Source organism: Equus przewalskii, chromosome 1 (assembly GCF_037783145.1).
Source record: "Equus przewalskii isolate Varuska chromosome 1, EquPr2, whole genome shotgun sequence".
In the NCBI taxonomy this organism is placed as follows: domain Eukaryota; kingdom Metazoa; phylum Chordata; class Mammalia; order Perissodactyla; family Equidae; genus Equus; species Equus przewalskii.
This window is the reverse complement of record NC_091831.1, coordinates 172,226,576-172,247,314: the sequence shown is the minus strand read 5'-3', so window position 1 is coordinate 172,247,314 and position 20,739 is coordinate 172,226,576. Positions and strand designations below refer to the sequence as shown.

General features: G+C 43.5%; 1 long non-coding RNA gene across 2 annotated transcripts in view; it reads left to right on the top strand.

Annotated features, from left to right (window-relative positions):
• The window catches only part of LOC139078079 (uncharacterized), a 55,762-nt gene that overhangs the window by 20,818 nt on the left and 14,205 nt on the right, over positions 1-20,739 (top strand). Inside the window, exon 4 of one of the 2 annotated variants that reach the window (XR_011530838.1) lies at positions 7,438-8,210. The exons of the other annotated variant lie outside the window; for it this stretch is intronic. This is a non-coding gene — a long non-coding RNA (uncharacterized lncRNA). Of the gene's footprint in view, positions 1-7,437; positions 8,211-20,739 lie in introns of those variants that run through there. 2 annotated transcript variants of the gene reach the window in all.

Genomic DNA, 20,739 nt, shown 5'->3' with positions numbered 1-20,739 from the left:
ACTTTGATTTAAAAGAAGAAACACAGACAATTCACTGTTCTCAAACCTCTCCATTCTCACAAGATCAGCTGACCAAAAGTCCTTCCCTAAAGAGAAAGAATGCATTTTCCATGATCAAGGAAAATCAACATTAATGAAATAATATCTGTACTGATATAGAATGCTATTTATTTGATAATATCCAACATAGTGCTAACGCTCTAAGTAAAAGCCACAAGAGTAAGAGCGAAGCATAGGACACTTATTTCTGCACTGTTCCGGAAATGTCACTCAACTCCTGAGACCTAAAGGTGCCTCTTCAGCCTCTTGACTCAGAGGAACCCATGACTACACTCTCTAGACTTGGCAGAAAGCAAGAGAACAAGGTCAGGAACAGAGAGGGCCATCTCCAGCTCTCAATCTAAGAATGTGTTTCTATTGCAAAGGAAGAAGGAAGTGAATTCTTATTATTACAAACCCCCCTAAATAAAAGTTTTGAAGAGTTCAGTCCAGCAGATGCAACCAAATCTCTTTAATGACATGTTGCTACACTGGTTTACAAGACATAGGGTAAGAACAAGATAGAAAAGCTTCCTACTTCCCAAGTTGCTTAATTATTATTTCCATTAACAGGTCTTCACCTCCCTCACCTCTTCCAGTCCTTCCCTGCCCACTCCAATCTATTTAATCAGTCATTGTGAAAAGACACTTTTTAGAAGACTCTTTTTCATTTCTTTTTGCTTGAGGAAGATTCACGCTGAGCTAACAATCCCAATCTTCCTCTATTTTGTATGTGGGTTGCCACCACAGCATGGCTGCCAATAAGTGGTGTAGCATTACACCCAAGAACCGAACCCAGGCTGCTGATGCAGAGCGTGCCGAACTTAACCACTTGGCCATGGGGTGGCCCCTAGAAGACTGTTAATGATGGTTGTGATTTGTCATTTTAAAAATTGCTAGATCAGGTTTCACAAATTGAATTTCTTCGAACCTCAGTCCTTGATGATATTAATTAGTGATCTATCAAAAAGGGTTCAATTTGAGACCCAGGATGGCCAAAAGCCATCCCTCAAACGCTGACAAGCACAGCAGTTAAAGGAGCCCCTAAAAAGGGCTCAGGCTGCTTTTCCCTAAAACCCGTCGTGCCCGATGAGCTAAAGTGAGGAAGCCTGGTGTGAAAAGTAACTGCCATGTTTCTGTCTCCTCTAATTCTGTGTCACACAGTAAGAATTATACCAACAACACATGTTAATTATACACAAGCATAAAACATAGACACATTTTTAGAATAAGGCTCCTATATTTCACCACCTAGAAATAACTACTTTTGAAATTTTTGTCTATGTTCTTCCTGTTTTTTCCTAAGCACGTGTGTATACACACACACACACACACACACACTTTTAAAAAATGTAATCATGTCATGTCCGTGGTTTTACCATTTAAATTCGCTCACTCAATATTACAGTATCATCTTTCATGGCTATATAGTACTCCATTTACAGATGTTCTAGAATATATCAACTAATCTGTGACTGTTGGATATTTGTGAGCTTTGAAAGTTTCAAGAGCTTGAAAAAAAGTTCCATCAGGTTGATAACTCTAAGAAATAGGTTATAGAAAATAACAAATAACAAAATTAAAAGCAGGAAAACTGTTTCCTCCCTCTTTTCTGTCCCCCAATACCAAAACTATATGACAACTAAAAAATTAGAAACGTAGGACATTATTATTTATAACTTATGCCCCATCCAGGTCCAAAAAGAATGACAATAAAAGACCTATGTCTTTCATTATTACTTTTAAAATAAAAGTAATCAACATGCACCTGCATGTGGATACCATGTTTTCAAAGCTATGTACTAAACAAATAGCATTTAGTAAGTGTTGACACAATTTTCACTACAATACAGAGTCAAGTTTTCATCAATAACCAATGGCTATCAGGGTTGCGCAATAATATTATAAAATCAATAATCTACAATGTGAAAAAGCAGCAAAGTTAAGAGAGTGTATTTAAGCACTGTTGGTGAGTAGGTATCCCATAATTGTGGCTGCCACACAATCACCGTCCTTGTGAAAGGCTCTCTCTGCAGTGACTGCCTGGCCTGTAGGTCTGACACAGAGCCCGTGTCCCAATCACATCCCAGAAATGCGTACGGTGCCAGCAACAGTCAAGCAAGTTTCTTACCAATATGATCTAACCAAGGTTTCCCTAAGGAAAAGGCGATGCCTGATTCTAATGCAAAGCTAAGAACCTTAACGTTTCAGTTAAAGTTTATGAACAGTGAATAGAGCTCACAGACTCAAACTGGTCCCCATTCCCATCCTCCTGTGGGCTTCCTTTGTGGATGATAAGAAATTCTGGGTCCCAATTTGGGGGAAACCCACGCCTACAGCAGCCCACTGTTTGGTATTCCAGATCTTCCACAAACTGGCTACAAACTGTCTTCTGAGCTTATTTTTTACTCTCCTCTGTCCTACCCTTGACCCTTTTAGTCTGTTTGAAACATAGCAGTTCAAGTGATCCTTATCAAGCATGCAAGTTAAATTACGTCACTCTTCTGCTCAAAACGCCCCAGTGGCCCCTCCTTTGACTCAGAGTAAAAGTCAGAGGCCTGAAAACCCTCCACGAGGCCCAGCTCCCCATCGTCCCTTTGAGCTCCTCCACTGCTACTCTCCACCTTGCTCATTCCACTTTAGCCACACTGACCCCCGTTCTCCTGCTTCCTGAGTTTCCTCCTTCTTTCACCTCAGTGTCTTTACACTTGTTCCCTCTGTTTGGAATGCTCTTCCCCAAGATACACATGTGGCTGGCTCCCTCAGCCCCTCATGTCTTTACATAGATATCATCTTTTCAATGGGGCCTTCTCTGGCCACCTTACCACAGTAGACTGAAGAGGATGGTCATGATATTTTGCAACTCCTCTCATGAAGAGCTGGAATCTATTTCCCCATCCCTGGAATCTGAGTCGGACATGTGACTAGTCGGGACCAACAGAATGTGGTGGAACTGACATCTCTGAGTTTCAGAGCCCAGGCCTCAAGAAACTCAGCAGCTCCTGCCTTTGCTCTCTCAGGCTGCTCCCACTGCCCTGTAGAGAAGCCTAGGCTGGACAGTGAAGGATGCTAGCCCACACCAAGGCGGAGACCTCGCAGGCAGCCTGCATCAAGGCTCTGGCATGTGAGTGAGACCATCGCACACTCTCCAGCCCCAGTCAAGCTGCCAGATGATGGCTGTCACAGGTCAGCAAAAGAACCTCCCAGCCGAGCTCAGACCTAATTATTGACCCAGAGAATTGTAAAAAGCAATAAAGGCTTCTTGTTTTAAGCCACTAAGTTTGGGGGGATCTTTTTGTTTTGTTTTTGTTTTTGTTTTCGTTTAGGAAGACTAGCCCTGAGTTAACATCTGCTGCCAATACTTCTCCTTTTCGCTGAGGAAGACTGGCCCTGAGCTAACACCTGTGCCCGTCTTCCTCTACTTTATATGTGGGACGCCTGCCACAACATGGCTTGACAAGTAGTATGTAGGTCCACATCCGGGATTCAAACCGGTGAACCCCGGGCTGTCGAAGCAGAACATGCGAACTTAACTGCTGTGCTACCGGGCTGGCCCCTTGGGAGGTTTGTTATATAGTAATAAATAAGTGAAATACTAGTTAAGATTTCAATACCTGCCCTGCTATTTCTTTAATTATTTGTATGCCTGCCTCCACTAACTAGAATGTCAGCACGATGAGGGCAGGGTCTTTTTTCTGTTATGTTTACTTCCGTATCTCTCGTGCCTAGAACACTGCTAGTCAATAGGCTGTTAATAACAACTCTACACGCCCGCTTACATTCGGTTAGGAACACTGTGTAACTAGCTGTGGGTAAACCCTCCCAGATAGCAGAAAAGACATAATACCATTGATCTTCCCTTATGAAGAAGGACCGGTAACAAAGCAGGAGACAGCTCACGTTGGATGGAAAAGCAGACAGAAGTGATTGCCAATCTTGCTTCAATTCTCCTGCCTGACTCCAATCAGTGTTCTACATGGCAGGTTTGGAATTTAAAGATGGAGGTGGGAGGAGCCCACAATATTTGTAATCCACCTCAAATAAGCCTCCACAGCAACATCTGCAACCTGGAATCAAAGTGAAGTGTTTCAGAAAACCCTGCCTTGAGGAGAGAGAAGCGGGGTGAGGGGAGCCGCTACATTTTATGGGAAAAAATCACCATGTTTAACAAAGATCTTGAGGACAAGCTAAAATGAGAATATACAATGTCCATTATAGGACAGAACTGAGACGAGAGAAGGGAATCAATATGCCTCAGTGACACTTAAGAGATGCTTTTCGTCTGGAAAATGATCTTAGGACCACTTTTGCTATTTTGAAAGCTAGCCCAAGCACTTGTGAGAAGATGACCTTTTATATATTGCATTTTGCACAGAACTATATATAGTTGGACACAATATCTTGATCTAAAGGGGAAAAATGAAAGAGAGAGAAAAATGATGTTTCCGGGTTTTCAACCAAAAAGCAGTACATGGCAGAAGAGAGGCCTGAGGCTGCACACTTGGCCCAGCAGAGCACGCGGGCTGCAATGTCATTATCGGAAGGATTCTAGACATCTGCATTATTTTGCATGAGCCTCCATCAGCAAGTGACTTAGGGCAGGGGATGGCAAGCATTGTTTTTTAATTTCTTAAAACCCTGTTGTCTCTGATTCTTGGCTTTGCATCCTTTTTGAGGGGGGAGCTGCTGCTGAGTAGAAAAGGTCAGTGATTTTAGAAAGGTTAGAGCTTCTTTTTTCCTTTTAAAGAATAACATTTCAGCTTGATATTATTTTAGTATTTACCACTCTGTATTGTCTTAGACCTCATCTTGGCAAAGGGCTCCTACACAACTGCCACTTTTAGCATTGCTGCCAAAAGGCGCCCTTTCACAATACAGCATGCTGTGCTTTGGCAGGAAATCAATAAAGTGAAAATCTGTTCTCATCATCCATACATTTACCATCACAATCAACAATCAAAGGCAAGACCTGGGTTCTTTATCCACAGGCTCCAGCCTCCCAATTTTCTGCTATGAAAGGCAGCATAAATTAGGACCCTTGGTTCCTGTTAGCTGGGCTTAATGGGTATGATTTATGAACCATTAAATGAGGTTATGTAAATTGATCCTTAGCAGAATGCTAGCGCCCAGGTGACAGGTGCAGCACGCTCGTCCACAAGGGTTCTGCACAAATCAGATTTCAGTGACATTCAGTTTGAGGAAAGAGAAATATGTTGTCAACAAGGAAGTGATTTAAATAGTGCCCTGGGTTTGTCAGCAATTATGCCTTTCTTCTTAATTGCTGCAAACTATATAAATTCTAATAGGAAATAAATTAGTAATTTACCAGTTAATGACAAGAGGTATAAAGGAGAAGGGCCTATATTTTAAAAGCCATATTACCAGTGAGGCCATACACTTGGGTGATTTCACTTATGCTGTTAAAGTTGAAGAGATGCTTTGGAGCAGGAGTATAAACTTTGACACATGACAACTAAAATTACATTCATTGCAACAGAAAGAAAACTGGATCCAGATAGAAAATGCCCTTGCAGAATTGCTTCATGCTTTCCACAGAAATGGAGCTGGCACTAAGAGTTTCAATTTTTCATCATCATTAACATCCCGAGCTTTAAACAAATGCGCTTTTTAGCCCAAGTGCAAAAAACTTGCTTTATCTTTAAAAACTTTTTGGAAACCGGACATCTGATCAATCAAGTCAAAAACATACCACAGTCAATATATGATGAGAGTGAAGTGGGGGACGTGGCTCAGGGTGCAGGCTCTCCCCGGCCTGCCTTGTTTAGACAATAGCCAGCAACGACACTTTCCGCTGTACTCTTCGTGGTGAAAGGAACAGGCTTTGCGTGCCGTGATGATCTCCTCACTTAGAGTGTCCAAGCTAAAGGCCTAGCTTTTAAAAAACAAAAGAAGTCCTGGAGGATCATATACAAACTAATTGAAAATGAAAAAAAAAATCTCCAATCCCTTCCTCCCTTTGGGCTTGTTGCCCCTAATCGAGAATGTGGTGGGTTTCCAAGAAAGGTTTCTTCTTGGACAGTGAGTTCAATATCATCCCTGGCTTCTGTCTGAAGCTATTATTGTGCCTGTTTCCATGAGGCTGACCCCGTAAGAGGACACATATGGATGTGATAGTAATGTCCCCTGGTCCCTGGCCGAGCCTATTAGAACTCCCAACAGGGGGTCCCCACCACTCTTTTTCATAGTCATTCCTGCTTCACAAGCACAGTTGTTTATGGACAGGGGAGATGATTTGAACCACTGTGGTGCCACAGGAAAGAGTGGTGACAGGGCAAAGGTCATACATTTAAAGAGAGTTGTAACCGGGGCCCAGTGGGAGAGGCTCTCCCTAGCACAGGAATATATTCAGATGTCATTTGTGAACTTAGAAAAGAGGCCTGAGAGGCCACAAGTGAAGAATTACATAATCATTGACATCCACAGATGACTTTTGTGCTGGTGGGTAAAAATAATTTGGAGATAGAGAAAGGTTATGAAAGTAATTTTATAACTAATGTAGGAAAAAACACTTGGGGATTCATGCAGCAGTAAAGGCCCACCAGCTGTTTCACATACTAGTGCCACTATTTATTAAGCATGTGGCCACGAGCAAGTTATTTTACCTTCTGAGGTTCTGGATAACAGCCTTATCTCCTAGGATTCTGTTGTGAAGATTAAATAGGATAATGTATGAAAGTACCAACATACAGCAAGTGCTCAACAGATGATAGTTGAGGGTATTTATAAAAAAAAAAGAGAGAGAGAGAGAGACAGAAAGATCTCAGATTCCTCTGCTCTAGAATCCTGAGCCACCTGTTCTCTAGATGTCTGTCCATGTAAACGCGTCCTTGAATGCCAGGTCTTATGTTCCACTCGCCCAAACCACCCAAGTCCCCCCCCTCCCAGAGCCCCCCACTTTCGTCGTCCCTTGCCTCCTATCCTGCACATTTGCAGAGATGGTTGTTGAATAAGAGCATGACTCTGAATCATACCATTGGGATTTACATCCCAACGTCCCGACTTGTTAGCTCTGTGACCTTGGACATGTTATTTCACCAGTCTGTGCCTCAGATTGCCTCCCTGTGAAATGGGGATCAAAAATAGTACCTACTGAATGGTGCTGTTCTGAAGATTAGCATACATGATGTGCCAAGCACAGAACGTGGCACACTGTAAGTGCTATGCACCATTATTATCATACTGTTATAATGACAGTGCCCTCTACCGCTCTTGTCTCTATGTTCAAATGTGCATTTTATCCCCACTCAATAAATGAAGTGGAGGCTCAGTGAGATTAAACAATCTGCCAAGAACATAAGGCAAATACGTGCAAAGCCAGCATTCAGAGCCAGGTTTGTCTGAGCCCCAAACCCATGCTCTTTTCACCGTGCCTCACAGGTCAAGACAGAACGTCCACAGGTGTGGGGAGGAAACGCACAGGAATACGTGGAGCGGGACTTCACCTTGTTGTGGTGAAACAGCACTGGGCGCTGACTCCTGGACTCTGAGTTTTAGTTTCCTCGCCTATAAAAACAGAGCGGCTAGACTGGAGGCTTCCAAACCATGCTCCCCCAAGCCCTTGCGTTTCTTCAAGATTGCTCCAGGGCCACTGCAGAGAGGAGGCCCAGCAAGCAGAACCTGGACCCTCCCTGAGATGCTCATCCCAAGTAAGTAGACTAAGTACTGGGACTCTGGATAAGCTATCTGACAATATCAAGATCCCTTCCTGCTCTAATACTCTTGATGTGGATTAAGGCTGCCCCAGGTAGAGAAGCCCAAGGTGACCTGGCCTACATGCCCAACTATATGACCTGGTGGATTTTTATGGTAAGAATTAGAGCTGCTCCAGGGAGAGAAGCCCAGGGCATCCTCACCTACATGCCGATTATATGACCAGATTGGTATCTAAAGTTATATGACCGCACAATAAGCAGACCCCATCTGCACTGAAATCATTTAATGACTTTTTACATCATCTTTTCTTTTTCTAGTAAAAATAAGTCGAGTACCCATGCCTTATAAATTTAGCCCTAACCCTCAACTCAGGGCAGCAGCAGGAGCTCTGACTGCCCATGGGTCCTGTCCCCATGCAGCAGCTCTTTACTGCCCATGAGTCCTGTCCTCATGCTAGTCCACACTATTCTCTAAATAAAAGAGCACTACTGCCAGACCTCGAGAGTCCAAGAAATCTTTCTTTCGACTCTTCGGCTCGCTGTTCCCGCATCGCTCTGAGTATCTTTTTCAAATTATGGAAAGTGAAAAGATGACCCCAATCTATACTGAAATAATGTTCACTTCAATAAACATTTCTCTGGTTCTGCCACATGCAAGACGCCATGTTGGGTGTGGAATAAGCAACCTCCCCTTCCCCCAAAATCGTCTTGTAAGAACTCCCTGCTCTGGGCTAAGTGCTCTCTCAAGATGCATTTCTTTCAGGAACTGTGTTTTCAATTCACTTAAAAGCCAGAACGTGAAATGTTCCCCTATAGCTCTTAACCTTTGTACTTGAGACCCCCATTTCCCTGAAGAATATTTTTATCCCTTCCCTTTCTCCATGTCTCATCAGTGTACTTTATCTTATGAACAAAGCTCTGTGTCCTAAAGAGCCTAACATGTTGCTAATTTTTCAGTAAATAACACTAAAGTGAACAGCCCCTGCTTCTAGGGTGGCAGGCACCAGGCATTGCCAATCTTTTCTGTTTGCTGTCTGGGCACCAGTCCTCGGAGGGCCCCACCCTCACGGGCCTAGACGCTTATTCCAGGAGGAGGCATCGCTTGCTAATTGAATTAGCCTCCCCCTTTGTGTTTTGACTCAATGGAGATTACCTCGGGGAATGCAGCGGCTCCTCTGTGACTTTGTTCCTGGGAGGCTTAATTCTTCCCCATGGGCTCCAGAAACTCTTCCCTTCCCCCCTTCTTATTTCTTGGAAGAGGGATCAACAAGGAATGTGGATCTCAGTGAATACTGCTGTGGAGGACAGAATGCAAATGAGGACTGCAAGAAAGAGTGCCCAGTCACGCCAAGGGCAGAGAGGGGGCTCATCTTCACTAAGGAAAACTGCTTCTGAAGAATGCCATGGTGTTTGGGAAGGGTGCTATATGGCAACAGTACACAGCTTTAAAAACCCTGGAGGCTGATCTTAACATGGACTGAAAAATTTGGAGATTCTGAGTGCCAGATAATCCCAGAATATCTGTTTGTAAACACTTCTGTCTGGATGCTTGACTGGCTATCGCAGAAATGTGTGTGTGTGTGTCATGTTTTCTGTGAGACCATTTCAGCTTCATAATCTAAGCCAGTGGCTCACAACTCCAGCTGTTGTGCTAGAGCATGTGGGAAATCCCCCCAAAATGTGACATACATATAGATAAGTTTAGGCTCCTCCTTTTGAGATTCAGATTCTAGTGAGAGCTCTGCATCCCCCATCTTTGAAAAGCTCCCCAAAAGATCAGGATGCCCACCCAGGCTGAGAATCACCAGTCTAAGCAAAAACAAGTACTGGAGGCCCTCATCATGATATCTTTGGCTCCACTTGCGGTGTTGTGCCCTGCGGAGTGTCAATCAGCACATACCACACTGTAGCGAGCAGGTGTCGGGCAGGTTGATTGCATATACAGAACATAGTCATCAATTTCTTGGGTCTATCAACTCACTGCTCAGGGTTTACTCCTACAATAATGCTACTTTTGACCAAAACACTGCTAACTCCAGCAAAGACAGAACTCTGTCTTAATTAATACAACTGATCGCTCCGTGAGGTCACCTATCCCTCTGGATAAGCATGCTGCTGCAGCAGGATACAGAGTACCCACAGCCATCTTGAGCAAGCTTCAGACCCTCCAAAAACATTTCCTTTGACATAATGGATGACACTGAGAGGCCACAATTTCAGTGTTTCTTTTTTCCTTTTCTTTTCTTTTCTTTTTTTTTTTTTTTACCATGAACTATTTCTTGAGGCAAGAGATCAATAGACTGCACCAATCTTTTTTTTTAACATGAAAAGTTGATGCTCTACTATAGTAGACCAGGAAGCTTAATCCTGTGGTTTGGTCCCAAATCAGCCAACTTTCTTTGGAGTTGGACGACAGTGCTCCTGAGTAAAGATACATCCCCTGGACTGGTGCCCTCCACCCACCTCCATATACACATAGCCTCTCCTCTTCAACTCATTGGATACAGGCATCAGAACAGGCTTCTTTAAACCCTCTTGCATAATGTCACCTCTCTCTCAAGACCTTCCAGGGGCTTCTTGGTGTCAATCATCTCAAATCTAAACTCATCTGGCCAGGCCAGCCTTCTAACCCTGCAGTGACCACCATTTTCTATTGCTGCTCAACACAGACCTCTTCCCCTCCTCATCAGGCCAAGAAGCACTGTAGAACTTATTCATGCCTCATCCTGGATGACACCCATCCTGCCTAGACGCTGACACCCTTCCCTGCTTCTGCTTGAACTTGGGTGGCTGTGGCCAGCAGGGCTGGAGCTGTATTTCCAGAGCCCATTTTGACACCACCCCAGAAACAGCTGCTTTGTGCCATGGCAGGATGAACTCCACCCTCACCTCTTTCTTGTTTGACCTCAGCAACGTCCATTTTGGTCCCAAGAAGTCCCCTAACCCCATCTGAGTCCTCCTCCATAGCGTGGCTCAAAACCCACAGCTTCAAGGAAACCTTCCTTTGACTGACTTCATTTCACATTCATGTTTGACCCAGCCTGCCGGCACTGTTTGCATTCACTTTCCATGGCCTTATATTGCGGTCTGTGCCATATTCCACATCACTAGCTGGATTGTAATTCTGACAGAGCAAGCATTTTGTCTTATGCTACTTCCGTATCCCTCTAGGTCCCTCTAAAGTTTGGTGAAAATAAGCCAGAGCAATTGATGCTCTTGTGAGGGAAGTGGCCTGCAAGCCTTGACTAGGATGAGCTCTGGGATGCTTTTGATCAGCTTTGGATGCCCCTGGGGACTGTGAGGATGTAGGAGCCCTGTACCCTCTGAGGTGCAGCAGGGAAACACAGGGCCAACAGCCAGATGCAGGTAGTGTTGGGAAAGTCTCCAGAAGCGCAGCTCCAGCCATTCCCCTCCATGGGCCTCCCTTCAGAGGAGGCTCCACCCACTCTCTCCTCTCCCGGACTTCCTTGCAAGCTCTTCTGTTCCTTAACCAAATCTACCTCCCACACTTGGAAGAAGAAAGACGGGAGATTGGTTTTTGTTATGCATGGGGCACACATACAAAGTGAGCCTCATAAGACTGTGTGTCTAAGCTCACTTGACTTGTCACACCCCTGAATGTGGCAGTATTCAGGCTTCTCTGATTCGGCAAGGGTTTTGCAGCAGCTTTTTGCAGTATCAGACTTCTTGATAAGCCCCAGCCCAAAAACTGTCGGAGTTGGCTTGGGTACCCTGTCCACACCAGCTGCAATGTTTAATCCTTTCTGCTGCCTTCCCTGAAGACAGAACGATGCTGCTTCTCACCCCAACCCTTCATGCTGATCCTGCAGGACTTCAGGGGCTCAGTAATGGTAACACCACTTTTCTCCAAAGAACCAGCTCAGGCTGCTATTTACTGGTATTCAGACTCAACATGAACCCCCAATTTTACAGACAAGGAAGGGAGGCAGTGAGGACCCATCAGGACACTTGTTGGGTCCAGAGGGGAGGATGAGAATATGCCCTTTGTCTTTCATACTTTGCACATCTTTGCCTTAATCTTAAAATCAAATCATTCTATGAAATCATCTCAAACCAGTCTTCAAATACCCTGCTCGATGCACTCAACTCATCAAATGTTAAAAATAAGAGGAACATGTTGTATTTTTACAACTTGACTTACATTTTTTAACAAAAAAGATCTACTACTTAGTCATTTCTGATTCAACCAGGTAAACTAGGAGGTTGCGGATTTTTAAGGAAAGTGTCAACAGCCTTCAACAGGTGACAAAAATCTTTGATCTGAACATTTTTCATCCTTGCCATCCTTTCTCCACTAACTCTACATGAACACCCCCTCTTCATCCCCCTTTTTAAATGTGTGGGCTGACCACTGTTAGTATAAAAAGTAAGGATGTAGAGCAGGGCTTGGGGAAAATGCCTGTATATTGAGCAATTAGATAAGGCTTCCCTAGGTTGGAGTTAAACACTCCCAAATGAACTCCATGGAGCCCCTTAAAGCCCCCTTAGCTCATGGAACCAAATCGTACAATCCAAGACAGTTACCCTAAGACCCAGCTGCCTCATGGCTCTCAATCTTGTGGGGAGAGGGCAACCTCTTTCTCTTCTCCTTTCTTGTACTGAAGAATAGCTATCTTCACTACTTCCCCCTGTTTTGTCCTCATATTGCTATTGAATACTACGTACATCAATCAGTATTCTCAAACACACTGGTAATACCTTCAAGCAATTTTCCATTTCTTCTAGAATATGGCTTCTCGGTTGCATAGCCAAGAGGACTCCACCTTCCTGGGTCACACACAACCTGCTTGCTGACCTTTAACCCAACAGACCATCTTGACCACAACTCCAGCACATGAGAAACAGCTCTGAATAAAGAACCCCCTCTCATTTCAAATATAATGTTTGCTCTTTCAGGGGAACTGCTGAGAATGTGCAAATATGCCCTTTAAAATGTCTCTCTTTTTTTTTCCTTTGGTGAGGAAGACTGGCCCTGAGCTAACATCTGTTGCCAATCTTCCTCTTTTTGCTGAGGAAGATCATTGCTGAGCTAACATCTGTGCCAATCTTCCTTTATTTTGTATGTGGGACGCCACGACAGCATGGCTTGATGAGCTGTGTATGGGTCCACACCCGGGATCTGAACCTGCGAACCCCAGGCTGCCGAAGCAGAGTCCACAAACCTAACTATGACACCACTGGGCTGACCCCTAAAATGAGTTTCTTTGTAAAAGAAAACAGCAACAACAAACTCATCTGGAAGATGCGGTGACAAAAAATCAGAACAAATAGCTTAAAGCTCTTATTCTCTGGAGGGCATGGCTATGGTTGAGAGAACAAAGGTCTTGTGAAATAAGAAAAATTCCCTTCCACCAAGTCGCTTCCTAGAATATTGCCATTACGGTGGCTTTAACCCTGGCCCCAATTTTGAGCATTGGATGGTTGGAAACGTAGGCCGTGAAGCTACCCCGTAGGTGGCACAGAGGCCGTGGTGCTGCAGAGGGCCAAGGCCCACTGTTGGGAATCGTGGACTGTGGGGCTTTGTCGGGGGCATCAAACTATTAAACAGTGTCACACTTCTTTTATCCTCGCCAGGAAATGTCATTCAGGTGATTGAGAATATTATCAATGTTAAATTCACTGACCATATTTGCTAAATAAAGGAGAACTTAGAATATTTACTTCCAATGACCCAAATGCTGACAGTAGAATCAGCTAGGGTCTACTTTTAGGAGCTCATAAACAAAATTAGGTAAAAAGCATGAATAAATTCTAGAAAGAATTTTTTTTTTTTTTTTAGTGAGGGTATGCATAGTGTGGAAATAATAATGACTCTCTCTAACACATATAAAAATCGCATTCTGCCAAACAGCATCGGAAGACACTGGAAACAACGGAATCGCTCACTCCCAGTTTCATCTTCCCTTCTTCCTTTTTGCTATCCCTTTGCCTCTACTTCCTTGTTTATTTTACTTTTGATCTTATCCATACATATACATATATGACCTCAAACTCTTTCTTATGACAAGCAAGGTATACATACCGTAAAGAGGGCTCATACCCTTCATGACTGTAGAGCTACTGGAGAAGCTTGACATTGCAGTAGGAACAGCTCTTCCAAGCCACCTCTGGAATTTAACACTGAAGTGGTTTCCCACCAGAGTGAGGACCTTCTCAGATCACATGAGTACCCTAGGGCAGGTGCTACAGGGTACTGTCTTTGCTCTTTTCTGTGCATGTTATGCAGCAAAGTCTCAAGCATGAGGTACTTGTTAACCAATAAATCATTCATTTGCATTTGCCTTATTACGTGGCCTTTCTGCTCAGAACCATGAGCATCCATTGTTATTTTAAGGTTTGGTCTCAAGCAATCTACAGTCATGTTGGTTAAAAAAGAAGATGTGGATATACAAATATGCTGTCGTGTTTCTGAAAACCAGCTGCTTCAGGAGGTGACTGGTTACACAGAAATTTTAGGGAAGGGAAGTTGATATAGAGCATTTTTTCACTGTGGCAGGATTTTAAGCACCTTAAATCCATCTCCTCACCTTTGGATTCTATCTGTAGAAGGTGCTGTTAAAGGTGAAGGTCAGAATTCTTTTTCTCTCTACTTAGCTTGGGAACATGATCTTAGGAACCCGGATTCAATTCTCTTCCTTCCACTGCTTGCAACCTCCAAATAGACTTGGCTAATATTACGATATTCTGACCACACTATGACACCGACTTGGGGTCTACTTAAGGAGGGTGGGTTTCTGACACATCTGCAATCACTTTGGATAAGAGCCTAGACAGAGCTGCCATTCTGAAAATTGCAAGGGCAAGGTACAGCGCACTCCATGCATGCATTCAAGAAGAGTTTTAAAAGATAATGAGTCTATTGAAGAACAGTTTGAGATCCTCAGCCAAAGAATAGTTGACAGATATAATGTCAAGCACACCAGGCGTAGTCACGGACGGCACCATGAGCTGCCTTCCTAGAGGTCTGAAGCGAGGGCAGAGACTGGAATCAGGCACACAGGAGCTAAGGGTCAACGTGGATGATAAAGTTCTCAGACACGTGCTTTGAGAGGCTTTCTCAGACGAAGTGATGTTTAAGTTGAGCCTTCAGAGGTGAGGAAGGAGTGACCGGTGAAGGGGACGGAAGGATGTTTCAGGTAGCAGGACAGAGGAGGTAAGCCATGGACACAAAAACACATGGTGCCTTCAAGGAACCGTAAGAAGAAGGAGAGTGGGAACAGGTGAGGCGGGGGAAGTGGGTAGAGACCTGAGTGTGAAGGTTCTTGTGAATCTTGTACAAATTAAGATGCCTGAACATTTCAGGACCACAGGAAATCATGAAGCCCTTTAAGTGGCTTAATCACATTTATATTATAGAAAGGAGATTCATCCACCTATATGGGGTGACTTGTTCTCATTTCCGCACATTTGCTGTGTGTGCTTGAGGGTAGGGGGTGCTGACCCTGCCCGTAGACATGCAGAATGACCCGGCTACATTGGCCTTCTCCTAGATTCTCACATGCTCCTTTCCCCGTAGGTCCTTGGGCCCCATATGCTCTTTCTCCTTTCTCGGTTGGCTTATTCATATCCTTGCGGTCTTAGCTGGAAAGTCACCTCCTCAGAGAGGTCCTCCCTGACCACCTCTTATAATGACAACACCCTCCCCGTCATATTCTCTATTTCAGCTCTTTGCTTATTTCCCTACATAGCACTCATCACAATTTGCGAACTGGGGTTTTCTCAAGGACCTACTTTTTTGTCTTTCTCCCACTAGTATAAAAACACTCCATGGATTGGAAACTTCCACCTCACCTGTGTTACTCGCTGATGTACCCACAGCGTCTGCATGGGAGTACAGGGAGACCAGTGAGCAAGCCGCCGCGGATGTTCAAGTCTGCACTAGGGGCAGAGCGGTCTGCACTAGGATAGCAGCAGTGGACGGATTCCAGCGACATTACGAAATAGACAGAACAATCAATAATTGATTGGATGGTGGCAAAGAAAAAAAGGCGAGTGATGCCCAGGTTTCAGGAGCTCTCAGGGTTCTCGGTGCCCAAAAGGATTTGAAAACAGTATCAATGGTTCCTAATGGAAGTCATATAATAAACAATCTTGGAAAAATTGCTCCACAGCTGTATAAGGGTTCTAAAGTTACTATTAATAGTTAAACTAAAACAGTGGGTAGTAAGCAGAAAAAAAGCATAGATTCATAGCCTGAGAAGGGTTTCAGAGTGTCGTTATAAAAAGAAAGTGATAAGTGGTTTTTAAAATTCTACCAATCCCTTATTTGACTGAGACTGCTGAAGTTAAGTGATAATCTTCATTTATAAAATAGTGTAAAAGTAGCTTTACAGTTTAAGTAAAACCAAACGAGTAGAGTTGAGGAAAATTTTGGAAAGATGCTAAGGAATATGCTATATCTATATGTATAAGTATAAATACCAATAAAAATATCTTCCATCATGTTTGTAAGGCTTGGAAAAAGGAAATAATAATAACCTTATAGATATATATGGCAATTTTCAATTTATAAGGCACTTTCTACATAAGTTATCAATTTTGATTATTGCATCCTCTGTGTAAAATGGGTTTCATTGACCCTATCTTAAAATTGTGGAAACTAGGCTCACAGAGGTCAGATGATTTGCCCAAGGTCATACAGTTAATTAATCATTGAGCAGGACCTCAGGCAGGACAGATTCTAACATTTACATTTCATAGATGAGAAAAAGTGCTCCAGAAACACTTGCCGAGGCCACGGGGATTGCGATGGGCCGAGGCAGAACTAGAAAATAGCCTTTCCCTTCCACTTGCTCCTTGCTCTGAGGGTCAGCGCAGGGCAAAAAGGGAAGACCTGTCACATTTGGATCTGGGAGGCTCTTTGGAGGCAGATCAAGACGAGCGTTGCCTCCTCTCATAGGGGTTACGCTCTGTTGCTCAGGTCTCCCCGTGCCCTGCTTTCTCTCTTGCTTCTCCTCAGGGGGGCCCCCAATGGTATTGCCAGTGCTTCCAGCGACTACTGGAACCACTGAGAAGGGTCCAGGCTATGTGCTACCTGTGTGACTCTGCTGGTCTCTTCATCTCTCTCACAGTCCGTGTGGACTTTGACTCATGACCTTTTCCTCGTAGCATGTCTATCCTATGACCTTTCAGCTCCTGACAAATGACTCACTCTATTTGTATTTCTTACCGTAAATTCTCAAGAGAGAGAGAAACAGAGACAGAGACACAGAGAGAGAGCATCTAATGAGCCTAGTTCATCTTATAAAACTAGGACATATCATGGACTACTGTCCTAGGAGTGGGCTGCCCTTGCACAGGGACCTCTCCTGGTCCATTACTTGTAAGGTGATCATGTGATCTACAAAGGGCTGATCTACACGGGGCAGAGCTATGGGGAGGGCAATTTCCCTCATAGTGGGATGTGGGCCTGGCAGGTACTTTGAGGCTTCGTCAGTCTAGAACTGTCCAAAGGGGAAATTCTTACAGTAATTACCACCTGAGTTTACAGGGATGAGGGGTCACTGTGGTTGAGGGCGGGCTGGGAGACTTCACAGGGACAAAGGAGTTTGAATCAGATATTGAGGTACAGATTTTTGACTGACCTAGTAAGGAGAGGGCTGAAAGGAGGATGTTATCAACAGAGGAAATGGCATGTGCAAAGGTGCGGAGGCTTGGCTTGAGAGAGCACAGCATGCACGAGAAGAGCAAATCACTCTGTACGACTGGAATGCACAGTCTGTGGAGGAACGTAGTGGGAGAAGAGGCTGGAAAAGTAGGCAAGGCAGAACTTGTGATTCTCAGCTGGAGGCACTATTATCCCACAAAGAGCATTAGGAAATGCGAAGGAGCTTTTTTTTTTTGGTTGTCATAGTGACTAGGGATTGTTACTGGCATTTAGTAGGTGGGACTAGGAATAAGGAGGAGATTCCTCACAGAGAAGAAAATTTTTTCACCTCAATTGCCAATAGTGCCTTTACTGGGAAACACTAGGCTGGGCTGGAAAGGCCCTTCAAAGTCATCCCAAAGAATTTGGGTTTTAGTCCCAAGACAGACAGTGATGAGAATAAAGAGTCTAGAGTATCTTCTAGATTTTGCGTTGGGCAGTTGGGTGGGAAGTAGTTCCAATCACCGAGGTTCGGATTATGGGGAGGAGGCAGCAGAGGTGACAGATGGTAGGAAAGATGAACTCACGTTGCGCTTGTCACATATACGTGAAGTTGCCCAAGCGTCAAGTGGATGCACTGCACAGCTCAGGAGAGAGGCTGGAGGAGAGACGTGGGTGTGGAAGTCCTCGGAGCATCGGGGATAGGTGAAGTCATGGGCATGCACGAGGTCATCCCTAGTGAGTGCGAATTTCAGATTATTCAAGGTCAATTTTTAATTTCAGACAGATTTTCATGCTTCCTATTCAGTGTGTTCACAGGAAATACCAATTAAAATTAATTTCAACCTAAGTAAAACATAATTAGGAAGATAAATTTGCTGCCAAAAATATAATGAACTCCAGAATGAAATGTAAAATTGATTTTAGCTCACTTATCTGCCATGTTTATATGACGCTTTATCTTTCCTGATTCTACAGAACCTAGTAAGTGAGGGCAGGAAATATTTTAGAGATTTCAAAGAGATTAGTAACAGAAAAAGAAACAAAAGTTAGGTCTTCCTCTTCCCTCTAAGGGCTCTGTCCCATTTTGCCCCAGTGATTGGGACTCTGAGTGTCTCTGGTCCCTCATTTAGCTAATGATTTGAGAGAAGTCTTCACTTGGTTAGAAGGAATATGCCAGGACACAAACTTTGTTTCTGCTCCCTCTTTCCAAGGAAATTATGTTTACCGGTTATTATCAGTTGGAAGCATGCCTGCCCAGAGAGAAGGGGCAATGCATTGTATGATTTTTTATGATGTAGTGATTTAACTCTCAAGTTTCAGTGCAGAAAATCAAACAGACTGAATTATTGGTACATTAACCTACTAAGAATAGCGTCATTGGTTAAGATAATCAATAGATTTATTTTCAGTAAGAGTAGCAGTGTGTTCCTCACCACTTCTAGAAGCATCTAGAAGTTCTTGAGAAGAATCCCATTAATGTGGTTCAGACTAACTTAGATTTTCAGATTCTTTTCCACTGAGTTGATTCAGATTGTATCACTGGGTTTAAATAAACTGGAGTCATGACTGTTTCCCAAGAAAGTATTTGGCTTGCTTTTGGGTCCTTTCTAGGGAGGGTGTGGGCACAAACATTGATTAGGAGCTTTCACTGTCCTTAGATAACCTGCCATTCAATTGACTGTCCAAGAAAAAAGTCCATTTGTAACTGACAGAACAGAATATCTGCACTCCAAGTTCCTGCCCGAGGGAACAGCTGGGGATACTCCATGGACAGATTCTTATCGAGAACCTAGCTCTGAGAAACAATATTCACATAGGGTCGCCTGAACAGATGCAATCCATAATTTCCCTAGATGATTGTTTCCCAAAGTGTCATCTTTAAATTTCCCTGAAAGGTAAACAGGTATTATATGATAAAAGGATCAAATTATTTTGGTAAAACTTTGGGTTAGACAAAGTTTCTCTGCTGAAGGATTTCTCAGAGCATTTAATATATGTTAATGTACATGTAAATATCCAAACATAGGTCTGAGTATGCAATATTTCCCAAATATACTTGACCACAGAAATCGTTTAGATCATTTCATAGAGAATAGTCCTGTTCCTCAGAACACACTTTGCTCGAATATTTTAAATTTCATCATTGGATCAAGCCAGGCCATCAGAGTTCTGGGTACCTGATTACATTACTCTGGTCTCCCTGTCACAGAATTATTTTAAATTTAAAGTATGTGCACAGTGAGGGATAGAATTAGTCTTTGGGTGGTAAACATGATGTAGTCTACACAGAAATTGACATATAATGATGTATATCTGAAATGTATATAATGTTATAAACCAATATTACCTCAATAAAAAAAATAATAAATAAATTTAAGGTATGTGATTAGACCATATTGAAGGACATTGTAACAAATAGCCCTACAGAATTCACTATTGTGTCTAATACAGAGATACCATGGAACACATAGTATGTAGCCCAGCCAGTCACTCCTAGGAGAATCCACGGAGACGTTTCTCTTAAGTCAACACAGGGACAGTCATGCTTCATCTGAGCAACTTTTCTTTTTAAATTCTATAGGCACGATAAGTTTTGTAACTTATTTTTTTCTGTGCTTTAACTACTAGGAAGTTCAGAGCGAAATGTGCAGCCCACCTCAAACGGTGCTACGTGATATTTGGTATGCACTTTGACAGTTTTATCTTGGCTTACATATCATTTCTTTCCCATACTTTCTACTTATTTGACTTCCAAATTTAAAAACCTGGTTTTATTCACTCTTTCGACAAATGTTTATTTAGCCCCTTCTATGGGACAAGCACTGGTCTAGGCATTGGAAATAAAATGGTAGAAAGGATATATACGATCTTTGCTCTCCAGCTCTCACAGTCTAGAGGTGGGTATAGACCAGTACACAAACAATACACCATATCCAGGGTGATAAGGACTTGACGGGGAAGAACAAGGGGTATCTGACTCCAGCAGAGAAATCAGGAACACTGTTAAAGCTGCTGCATACAATCATCAGAAATAAGCTTCTTCAAGCACGCTGGCCTACTCTCTGCTTTGGACCCCTCCTTTTTCCTAGGTCCAGCCCCTTGGTGCCCATCTGCTATCCTAAGCTGCACCCAAGCATGGCAGGCCAGTGTTGCACTGCTGTGTTGGTTCCTTCTGCTTTGGGGCTTGGGCTAACAATGCCTGCTCTCATTTCCTGGTAGGACATTCTAAAAAGTCCCATGGCTAAACATACCTAGCCTCGGATATTCTGTGTTTCCAGCAACCCGCTGTCTGGAGGCCCTTCCACATCCGATAAACTAGACATAGCCAGGGAGAGAGAGGGGATAGGGAGGGAGGAGAAGAGCAAGCGGACACACACTTTGAACATACCTGCATTTAGGGGGAAGAAGGAAGAATAG